The sequence below is a fragment of the Labeo rohita genome, chromosome 9 (genome assembly GCF_022985175.1).
Source record: "Labeo rohita strain BAU-BD-2019 chromosome 9, IGBB_LRoh.1.0, whole genome shotgun sequence".
Classification (NCBI taxonomy): domain Eukaryota; kingdom Metazoa; phylum Chordata; class Actinopteri; order Cypriniformes; family Cyprinidae; genus Labeo; species Labeo rohita.
The window spans coordinates 24,598,671-24,610,919 of NC_066877.1; the positions used below are offsets into that span (position 1 = coordinate 24,598,671).

General features: G+C 32.5%; 1 protein-coding gene across 5 annotated transcripts in view; it reads left to right on the forward strand.

The window, feature by feature from the left end:
- The window catches only part of lrp1bb (low density lipoprotein receptor-related protein 1Bb), a 355,559-nt gene that overhangs the window by 25,415 nt on the left and 317,895 nt on the right, over positions 1–12,249 (forward strand). The window lies entirely within an intron of this gene.

Sequence of the window (12,249 nt, forward strand, 5' to 3'; positions counted from 1 at the left end):
ATAGTACCACTTAAACCTAAACTGGGCTCGTGTTGGGAAAGTGGGGAAAAAAGTTGCAGTGGTTATGTTAATGTACCTTTGTTGGTTATTATGTCCTATACAGCTTGGGGTTTGGGGTCAGTTACATTTTTTGTTGTTGTTGAAAGCAGTGCTTCTATTAAGAAAAGATGCAGAAAACTGGTGAAAAAGTGACAGTGAACTTAAATTATAAATATAGGATTTTTGATTTTTTTTTAAATTATATTTTAAACAAATAAAGCTATTTTATTCATATTCTTTTTATTCTTAAAAAAAAATAGGATTAAATCACATTTTAAAATACATAAAAAATAAAAAGGTGTTTTTTTAAATTGCAATAATATTTCACAGTATTACAGTTTTTACTGTTTACAGTTTTTTTTTTTTTTCTTTTTTTTTTTAATTGAAATAAATACAGCCTTGGAGAGCTTACAAGAGTCACTGTTTTTATTACACATTAATACATAAAAATAAATCCCGAAACAGGATTCACTTATAATTAAAAGAAATAATCAACCCAAAAATGTAAAAAATAAAAAATAATAACAATAATAATAATAAAATTGTAGAAAATGTTGCTATTATTTGTACTTTTGACATTCTAATTTTTTTCCTCCCCATGGAACATTAAAAAATCATCTTAAAGCAGCTTGTTTCCATGCAGTCACAGTCAAGCTGCTATCAAGCTCTGTCTCTGACAGAGTGAATATATTTTAAGTGAATAACAACCTAACTTTTATATGACAATTGTAATTTGTAAGTAATATTTTCTAATATTTAATTTAATTTAATTTAATTTTATTTTATTTTATTGTTTACGTAATTTTACTTTATATTATGTTATTTTCATTACTTTATTTTATTTTATTATTTTATTTTATTTTATTTTATTTTGTTTATAAATCTTTTGGTGAATTATTTCTTTAAATTATAATTGAATCCTGTTTTAAAATACATAAAAAAACATTTTTAAATACATAAAAATAGAACAATGTTATTTTAAATTGCAATAATCCTTCACAATAGTTTGTATTATTTAAAATAACACAATTTATTTATTTTTTATGTATTTAAAAATGTTTACTGTTTTTATTTTATTTTATTTTATTATATATATATATATATATATATATATATATATATATATATATATATATATATAATACATATTGTGAGCATACAAGAGTCTCTGTTTTTAAAGATTTATTAGAATAAATTATCTTGCCATTTTTTCCTAGATTAGTAATGAAAATAAACCCCGAAACAGGATTCACTTATAATTTAAAGAAATAATTCACCCAAAAATGATGTTTTATAAAAAGAAAGAATATTAAAAGATAGTCTTAAAGCAGCTTAGTTTCTATGCAGTGACAGTCAAGCTGCTATCAAGCTCCCAAAAAAGAGCCAAAATTATTCTGTGCGCTATATTCCAAGTCTCCTGAAGCCACAATATATCTTTACTTGTGACCAAAACAGACCAAAATGACTCTTTTTTGTGAAGGGTGAATATTATCAGTGAATAACAACCTAGCTTTTATATGACAAGGTATCATATGCCTTTGTAAGACTTATAATGCAGCACACAAGTCATGTAGACTATTTTGATGGTTATTTTTATGTTGTTTCCGGTCCTGTCGGGAGCTTTTCAACTCATGGTCACTATGAACCGTTCCAACATTATTTTGTGTTCTACAGAAATAACAGCAGAATACTGATTTAGCATGACATTTTGGGTGAACTATTCTTTTAACATTGTTACAAGACAGCATATTGCCTCCTTTCTGTTCCTTCTCACTAATTCAATCAATTCATACTTTGGCACCAGGACGTGTTTTTCAGGATGCCGGCCACTGTGGCAGGCGGGTTTGGCTGCGGATGCTCCTCTGTGATCAGATTTCCAGATACTTGGGTAATGTAGTCCAAACTGGTCTAATGAGAGAGCAGCTCTGGGCTCAACAATACATGCCAACGCACCGAGCCAATTCACGGGGTGTGAAACAGGATGTTTGCAATTGCACAATGCCAATTTACTGCTTTAGTGTGGCAGTTATCAATGGCACTACAGCAGTTGTCAAAGGCACTTTCCAGATATAAAAATCACCACGGAATTGTTCAGTCAGTGTGTGCTTATGTCAGTTTGCTGCAGGTCAGGCATGTCAAATAGGTATTGTGCTGTGCAATTGCGAGTTCTAGATTATTGGCATGTGTGGTGTTTAATGCATGCTTCCCTCCTGAGCACACTGATTCATATGGTTTGATCAGTGAGGTTGAAATTTTTTCTTCTTCTTTTTATTTATTTATTTATTTATTTTTTTGTTTGTTTTAATTGGCGTGCCGACAACATGGTGTGCATTAGCTGGCACAGCTGGCACAGTAAAACCTCTTGGAGATGTTTGGTCTTTAAATTCATCTCTTTTACAGCACCCACGCTACAGGCATACTGTATACATTCAGATCGCAGAGTCGATTTGATTTGTCTTTTGTATATTATGTTTCAAAATAGCATTCAAGATATGCTCTGACTAGTAGTTTTTTAATATGTTACCCTGGACCACAAAACCAGCCTTAAGTCACACGGGTATATTTGTAGCAATAGCCAAAAATACATTGTATGGGTTAAAATTATTTATTTATTTATTTATTTATTTTTCTTTTGCACCCTCAGATTCTAGATTTTCAAATAGTTTGGCCAAATATTGTCCTAAACTAACAAATCATACATCAGTGTCTTGCATATCTCTAATTTTTAAAATTAGACTTTTGCTAGATCTCCTAGAAACAAAAGTGCTTTCAACTGTTTACAAAAATGAGCTCCTTAGCATTGCTGTTTGAGTAAATAATAGTCATGATGTTGCTATTGACAAAGCCATTAGCCATTACAGTATATTAATGTGCTCAAAGTCAATGTTATATGTAATTACAGTCTTTCAACAGCTGTGAAAAAGCTTATGTAAAAGCTTTTGTGCCGCTCTATGTATTCTCAGTAGGGTTCCAAATTCTGAGACCACTAGTGATAATGCTTTTTTATTTTTATAATTTATTAAAAATGGTTTTATTGCACATTAAATTATTAACATAACAATTTGAGTGAAAATAAATTGCAGAATTAATTAAATAGCACAGGACCTTAAAGGGATAGTTTACTCAAAAATGAAAATTCTGTCATTAATTACTCACCCTCATCTCTTTCGATACCTGTAAAACCTTTATTTATCTTCAGAACACAAATTAAGATATTTTTGATAAAATCTGAGAGCTTTCTGACCCTGCATAGACAGCAATGCAACTGACACGTTCAAGGCCCAGAAAGGTAGTAAGGACATCATTAAAATAGTCCACGTGACATCAGTGGTTCAACCTTAAAATTTTGCGTTGTGATACTGTTGTGAACACTGGCATGGAAGAGAAGAAATGTTTGAATAAAGATGTTGTTTTTGTTTTTGCACACAAAAAGTATTCTCGTAGCTTCATAAAATTACGGTTGAACCACTGATGTCACATGATGACTATTTTAACGATGTCCTTACTACCTTTCTGGTCCTTGAATGTGGTAGTTGTGTTCTTGCCTATGCAGGGTCAGAAAGCTCTCAGATTTCAAAATAATTTATTTTAAATGTTTTAGAATCCTAAAATGTACTGTTTTAGTTGTTTTAGAATTTTTTTTTCTTTTAGTTTTAATTGGCGTGCCGACAACATGGTGTGCATAAGCTGGCACAGCTGGCACAGTAAAACCTCTTGGAGATGTTTGGTCTTTAAATTCATCTCTTTTACAGCACCCACGCTACAGGCATACTGTATACATTCAGTCGATTTGATTTGTCTTTTGTATATTATGTTTCAAAATAGCATTCAAGATATGCTCTGACTAGTAGTTTTTTAATTTGTTACCCTGGACCACAAAACCAGCCTTAAGTCGCATGGGTATATTTGTAGCAATAGCCAAAAATACACTGTATGGGTTAAAATTATTTATTTTTCTTTTATGCCAAAAATCATTAGGATATTAAGTATTAAGTATGAACTAAAACAACTGTTTTAGTTGTTTTAATCTTAGATTTTCAGTATGGTTTCTTTAACTTTCTCTGTCTCACTATATACTAATATATATTTATTGTTTAGAGAGAAAGCAGAGCGGGGAACAACAGTTGTTGAGGTTGATGCTGTTAAAGGAAGTGATATATGACACAAATTCAATTTAAGTTTTTATGCTGAGCATGGTATTAAATATCTATACGCATTAAGCACCAGCGTTGTATGGGAGGAATCACAGGTGATTTTTCTAGTCTTTACTCATTTATTTACAGTGCTGTATTGCAGCATAAGCAGTATGCATCTCTGGGATCATCAGTCAGCTGGGTCTGGCTCATTGGAATCGTGGGAATCAGCAGACTCTTCCAGTCCCAACATGAAACTCTGCCGCTCGACATTAACACAACAGCACAAACCTAACAAGCTCCCATCAATCACTACAGGGCCTCTATGATAAAATGTACTGTTTTGAATATCCGGCATGTGCTATTGTCTTCAGATTTAAAGAGCAGGTCATATTGTTTTTTAAAGAGTCCCCAGCATCAGGTTTTAATGCATCAAAGGTCAGAAAACATTGTAATTTTCTCAGAATATACACTCATTTGTCAATGATTTTAAAGCGGTTCTGTAAACCCCTCCCTTCAATAAGACTACTCTTCTCTGATTGGTCAGCTGGCCTGTTGTAATTGGCACAGAGAGGAGTAGCAGCTGTGTTGCCAAGCCCACAGTTGTTTTTGATGTCCACGGGTTGAAGCAACCTCAATAACGTCATATTTAGCTCCCGGAATTTCGAATTTACCAGGGGAACCCTGACAAAAAAACGTGTATTTTACCTCCCAGAATGTGGTTTTTAATTGGAAACCGCCCTCGAAGTGCACTTGGGCTTGTTTTGAGTAGCGATTGGGCAGGTTTTGTTGTGAAAACCTGGCAACCCTGAGCATGCACCTTTACATAAAACAATAATATAGTGCTCTAATCTGACATAAAAACATTTTGTTTAAAACTTATGCAATCGTGCCCACAGCTAAAGTTTAGCTGCTAAACTGTAAACACATAACAAAACAATACCGGTGGATATGTTAGCTGAGTGCTAACATGAGTAACTGATGAAACAACACAGTTCATAAACCAAAATATGTCTAAGTTACATTCTTTGTTATTAAACAAAGTAATTAGAACAACGACAGTCTACATTAATCAACACATTCTTAGGAAATAGTGGGTTCACAGCGAAAGATCTGAACTATTACAGCAAGACAGTAATATTGTGGTTTACCTGGAAACCTTCACACATTAGCACTTTAAAAAACTTGATATTTTGAGCACTCAATTGAAAATGTAAACATAATGTATCAGTCGTACTTACAGGTTGTGGTTCGGAGATGCTTGTTGGTCCAAATAAAGAAGGTACGGATTTATCTTTCATGGACAAGCATTTAGTGAATCTGGCATTGAACTCTTCAAGAGAAGCAGTCCTTGGTACAGTAATGAGCCCAACGAAAGGTCTGAATTGAATTGCTGTGGTATCGTGGAAAAAAATAATTTTAACCACTGATCATCATCTTTTGTTAATGATATGACCTGCTCTTAAAGAAATTAAAGAATCAAATTAAATTCTTAAAAATAATAAACATAGAAATAGGTTATTTTTAATAATATAGTTAATGATGTTTAATTAAATAAATGCAACCTTGGTGAGCATAAGGTACTACTTACACCCAACCCAAACAACCCAAAATCTTTAAACAGTATATTTGTAGACTTTCTAATGATAGATGATGTAATTTTATTGATTGCAATTCACTGATTTAATTTTATATTCACTGCATTTATTTAAAAGCATTTACAGTCTTTTAAAAAATATTCTGAGTAGACATTTGGATAGAAATCAATCTATATTATTATTCTATTCTATTTACTTTTTTCCCCTCCATTTTTGCTTTTTTATTGAACCTTTTTATTTATTATTCAAATTTTGTTGTTGTTATTTTTTATAGTGTTTTTCTTTTCTGTAAAGCACTTTGAATTACCACTGAGTATGAAATGTGCTATATTAATAAACTTGCCTTGCCTCGCCTTGCCTAGAAAGTCATAAAGCAGAAACTTTAACACAAATCTGTACCTGTCTCTCTTACTCTGTGGCCTGAGAAGGTTGTGATTTCTACGATTTATGGGCCTGAGAGATTCAGCTAATCACAGTCGTCTCTTCCTCGCCGCCTACTCCCCAAAAAATCACTCCTATACACGCACTTTCTCATATGATTATAATAAAAGAAAATCCATTCCTGTGCTTTTGAAAGACAAATTCATTATGTGGAACAGACAAATAATTGAGGGCGGCTGTAATGAGCATGTTTGAGTCTATTGTTGTAGATCTTCACAGTGTCCACAAATGGAAGCTCAGTGTAGTGAGTCTAATGGCATATTGCTTTTTGATGGGACCACTAAGCCTCCTAATGAGGTTCAGATGCCGTGCTCTACATGCAGCGTACGGTTCTGTTCAAGGTAACATATTGTCCCCCTCTTGTGACCAAACTCATTTATTTAGAGCTTCGGACAATGTCTAAACATGAGGGATGAAATTCTGAAAAATGGCACAGTTACCTATTAACACTCTGCTGTACGTGTCTTGTGTAGTTTTGAGTATGGACTTGTCGTTAGCGCTAGGCCGCTGTTGGAGCTACGATGAGCTGTAAAGCAGGCCGCAGAAATGCGGTGGCCTCCCTAACGCCAGGTCTCTCAGTGCATGACCTTATTCCCTGTGACATTCTCCACCATTAATCTTTCGACATAGAGTGATGGAGTACCCTTCCAAGTCACAATGTAGCTGTGTCACACTGTTTTATGTGTTTCTGATGGGTCGCTCGACCTAGTTGCGAGTCACTTTGTTCAGCCATGAGGTGGCTGTAATTTAATCAGCTCTACCTGAAGGATCACTGCCTCGGGAGTTTGTTTTTTGTTGAAAGCCATTCATGTCGTACGTGTGACATTGGACTTTTTTTTTTGATCATATCAAACCAAGAGTCAATTTGCATGCAAATTGCCTTTGGCTAAGTATGACTCATTGACGTTTCCTTCAGTGACTCATGAAGCAGCTCTGATCGGTTTTAGAATTTGTAACACTTTTTATATATTGTAATTCAGCTGTGCTTGATTGCTCCGCAACAAGGGATGATGAAGAACAGCTACCAAGTAAATAATTAGTATGATAAATGAAGCGAACGTTCAATGAAATGAAATTCAAACATTTATTCTTTACGGTGGGATGCTGTTATAAGTATAGCTCACTTTACATTCATTTTGTCTTTATTTATTCATCTTCACATCATACTAAAATTTCCTACTTCTGTACAATTACAATAAATTGAGACTTAAACATGAGGCACTATATGACTTATTTAATATAATATTTTATATTAAATTATATAATATTTTATATTATGACTATATTATATTATGGGTTTTTACACAAATTTCACAATTTGATTAGATTCATATTCACAAGCTTGGAATCTGATTCAATTTCTTATTCAGTTTGGTTCAGTATTGATTATTTTGGATATATATCAGGTAATACATGCCAAATTTTCTCAAGGGATAAAAAAACACTCAACTAATGATGGAAAATATATACGGGAATCAGTTGGTACAACATTATTGAAGGTTAAAATTAACTGATCTGTATAGAAATGCTTAATTTACACTCAGTCAAATTTTTATAATAATAAAGTTACAATTACATCATTATATTTCTACTCCAATTCGTTTTTTTGAAATATAAACATTTAAATGGTGGATGTGTATTTAAACAAATTAAACACTGAAGAACAGTAAACAATTATAATGAATACACTACCAGTCAAAAGTTTTTGAACAGTAAGATTTGTAATGTTTTTTAAAAGTCTTTAAAATACAGCAAAAGCAGTAATACTGTAAAATATTTTTACTATTTAAAATAAGTGCTTTTGTTTGAATACACTTTAAAATGAAATTTATTCCTGTGATCGAAGCTGAATTTTCAGCATCATTACTCCAGTCTTCAGTGTCACATGATCCTTCAGGTATCATTCTAATATTCTGATTTGCTTAAAAAAAACCATTTTTATTATAATTATCAACATTTAAAACTGTTGCATACGATTCTTCGATAAATAGACAGATCTAAATATTTCTCCAAAATAAAAAGCTTTTGTAACATTATACACTATACCATTCAAAAGCTTGGAGTCAGTTAATTTTTTTTTTCTTGAAAAATAAATTATGGCAATTAATGTTAAATTAATGTTCTTCTGAACTTTCTATTCATCAAAGAAACCTGAAAAAATATACTCGGCTGTTTTTTTTTTTTTGTTGTTGTTTTTTCTTAAAAAAATAATGTTTTTGAGCAGCAAATCATAATATTAGAATGATTTCTAAAAGATCATGTAACTGGAATAGTGATGCTAAAAATTCAGCTTTGCATTAATAAATTCATTAATGGAATTTTAAAATATAGGCAAATAGAAAACAGTTATTTTAAATGTCTGTGAAGATTCATTCATCCAGGTAGAAGTTTCTTCTAAATAAAGTTTAATTTACAAAAACCACTGGACTTACAAACATACTTAAAAACACAAAACGTTTCAGTGTTCATCCAAACACCTTCATCAGTTGTTTGGTGCACAGGAAGTAACTCTGGCAATTTATAGACACAAAGAAGTCACATGATCTAAACCACATGACAGATGTTAGTCCAATTGTCTGCCAGAGAAGATGGTGCTCCAGCAGCTTAAACAGTTTTTTACTGTTTTGTTGTACTTTGGATCAAATGATTGGTGAGCAGAAGAGACTTCTTTTAAAAACAACATTAAATCGTACTGTTCAAAAACTTTTGATTGGTAGTGTATGTTATACGGTGCATATGTGATGCGATCTGGGAAAACTTGTCGGATGTCGTGCTAGGATGTTTTCAGGAAATTCGATAAATAGGTCGAATGTCATTTTTTTGGTCAAAATTAGCTTTTCATTAAATTATTATTCTACAACATCTCGCGCAACAACGCCGTCTAAAGTTCTGCTGCTGCCCACTTAAGCAATCTTACTCGTCTCAGTCTGCTCTAAAAAAAAAAAAGATGTTATAACGGACTATTTCACATCCAGAGATGAAGGATTGGATGATGAAGTTAGTAAAGAGGTTAGTAAAGCGCTGCGGTCGCTTTTACTACAAGGTAGGCTGCATTATTCGTGCTATCTAAACATAAAATGGGTGATCTAATGTTCAGAGACTATGCACATGATAAACACTGGAAAACAGACATTAGTCTGTTTGTGTAATGATGCAGTATAGTGCTCCTAACTTGACAGACAGCTCTCGTTAAACCCGGAAAGTGAAAGCCATCTCACTTTAAAGCCGTTTTTCTCAAAATTCCATTCCTAAAAATCATCGCTATCAGCTAACTTAAATAGCCATAACTTGGTTACTTTCAAGCTATGAACAAAATAAATAAAAAGTTTTAGAAAGGGCTTGAACCCAGCTTTTATATGGTATCAAAACCTAAAAAAGGTAAAATTTCATCATGTGCTGGGTTTTCCTAGATCGCATCACATATATTTAGCAACATGCTCCTCTCTAGAGTTCATTTTTCTAGATGACTAAGATGTTTTTGGTCACAGAACATGTTTTTTTCCTGAGGTAAATGTGATGTTATGTGACAGTGTTTACAAGCTAATATGTTGACAGCTTTGCGCGGTTGAAACACTGATTAAACGATTAGACGGAATATGGATTTCGATAAGTTGTACTCTTTCTTTTTACATACCTTTGGATGTTAATTCATGTTTATTTCGTGCTGAAATGACAATCGCTAAGCGATCTGTCACTTCACATTAAACAGCACCAAAACGGCATTTATTGTTTGAATACTGTAATCAAATGGACAGAATATTAAATCTGAGACTTTGTTTTACATCAAAAGTAACAAAGTACAAAGCTTATTCCGATTAACTGGATGGGAGGCATGCTACAATGTTCTGTTCATTAACTGAAAACATGCAAGACTAATCAATTCTTTGGATTTTAAGAATCGATATTGTTTCCTAAATATGAGAAATCAGTATCTTTTGCCCAGCCCCAATTTTATGCTTTACAGTCAGAAAATGTACATACAGCATCTTTAATTGCATTTTTAAAATACGATAAAATTAAAAACAGTCTTTTAAATTGTAATCATTCACAATATAAATATTTGACTGTATTTGAGATCAAATAAATGCAGCCTTGGTGAACATAAAAAAACTCACCTCACTTTTGAACTGTGTATTATATATAATGGATGAGTCTAGATTAAATTCTTTTTTTGCTGTCCGTGAAAGAAATTAAGTCATACAGGTTTGAAACAACGTGACAGTGAGTAAATTATAATACAGAATTGTGTTTTTCAGTGAACTAATCCTTTATCAGTGTACTGTGTTGTCTGTGTGCCTTTTGACAGTAAACGTGAAACCCTAAAACAGAGCATACAGATATTACAACAGTGACCCTGACTCTTTATCAGCCTCGCTGTACCATAGCCTTTAATAAGACTTTATAGATCTAGTGATGGGCAGGTGTGTGGATGGAGTTTATAGATCCGCTGATGAACAATATCGCCCTACTCTCATCCTCTTATCACTGTGGGCCAATACTAAATGAATGCTTTTCTCTCTGTTCAGTAGGCATTATAGCCCGAGGCTTCGCACAAACACTGCTGTGATTCGTGGTGATATGTTTTCATGATGAATTGTAGAGCGGCCGCATCTAGGAGAACGCTGTTTGTCCCAATGTCAAAGATGTGCCTCTGCTTGGAACATTTATTTTTGTGAGGACAGCTGTTGCAGCGGGTCCCCTACAGCACTCTGTGGTGCCAACCACCTTGGCATCCCTTAAAAAATGATGTAGATAAAAGGACTGCATTTGAGGCCATGTCTCAGAGCACACAACATATTGTCAGCCCTGAATAAACAAAAAAGAGCTTCACGGCTCAGAATAGATCACGACAAGCTGTGCTTTTACTGCTTCCCGTCTGCTGTAATTTTTAGTGATACAATCAAGTAATCCTCCTTTAAACATTATTATGTTTCATTTCAAATTTAATTGCTTTGCTAAGACATCAAGAGAGTGACTCATATTTGAACTTGTGGTCAAATTTGTTTTTTTGCTTCTGTAAACACAAAGATTTGCTTCTTTTTTTCCTAGTTAAATTTCAAAGGTGATGAGAGTCTGTAAACTCCATGTCAAAGTCTATTAGGGCTGAGATGTCCTTCAGTGCTCAGAGAAACTGGTTTTATCTTTAGCTGTCCTGAATTTTCCTCAAGAGACATTTTCTACGAATAGAATTCAGTTGGTGTTCATGTAACTATTATCCAACATAATAATGAACATGGGATGATTTTTTAATCATTTAAACAATTTTAAGCTAAGCTATTTATTTTTATATTATTTCAGAGGTGACGTAACTCTGTAAACACCATGTCAAAATCTGTTAGGGTAATTTTCGGTTTTCCTGAGAAGTCCTTCAGTGCTCAAAGAATCATCAGCTGACCTGAATTTTCCCAAGAGACTTTTATTTTATTTTTATTTTATTTTTTATTATTATTTAATTTAATTTAATTGTATTTAAATTTTTTCTTTTATTTTTTCCCTTGTTAAATTTCAAAGATGGACAGAATTTATGTTGTATTTATTCAACATGTATGTAGCTCTTTTAGTTTGTTTTAATGACACCTTTTTCAGTACCATTCAAGATTTGGGGTTAGTAAGATTGCTTTATGGAATTAATAATTTTACTCAGCAAGTCTGCATTAAACTGATCAAAAGTGACAATAACATTGTCAATTGAATTGAATTGAATTGAATTTTATTTTTTATATTTTATATTTTTATTCTTTTTAGTGTTAATTTGTTTTAGTAATTGTATGTGCCTTTGTCATTTTTATTATATTATTTCTGTAACTTTTACTTTTTTATTTCAGTTCTAGTAATTTGTTTCATCAAGAGGCATTTTTATTACATTTTACAAATAGAATTCAGTTGTTCCATTATTTTAATTTATTTTATTTTATTTTAAAGCAATAAAGACACAAAAACCAATGTAACTAGTATCCAATTCAACACTTCAACATTCAACATTTCAACACTGATTCATAAACATCAAATCAGAATGTTAAAATGACTTATGAAGGAGC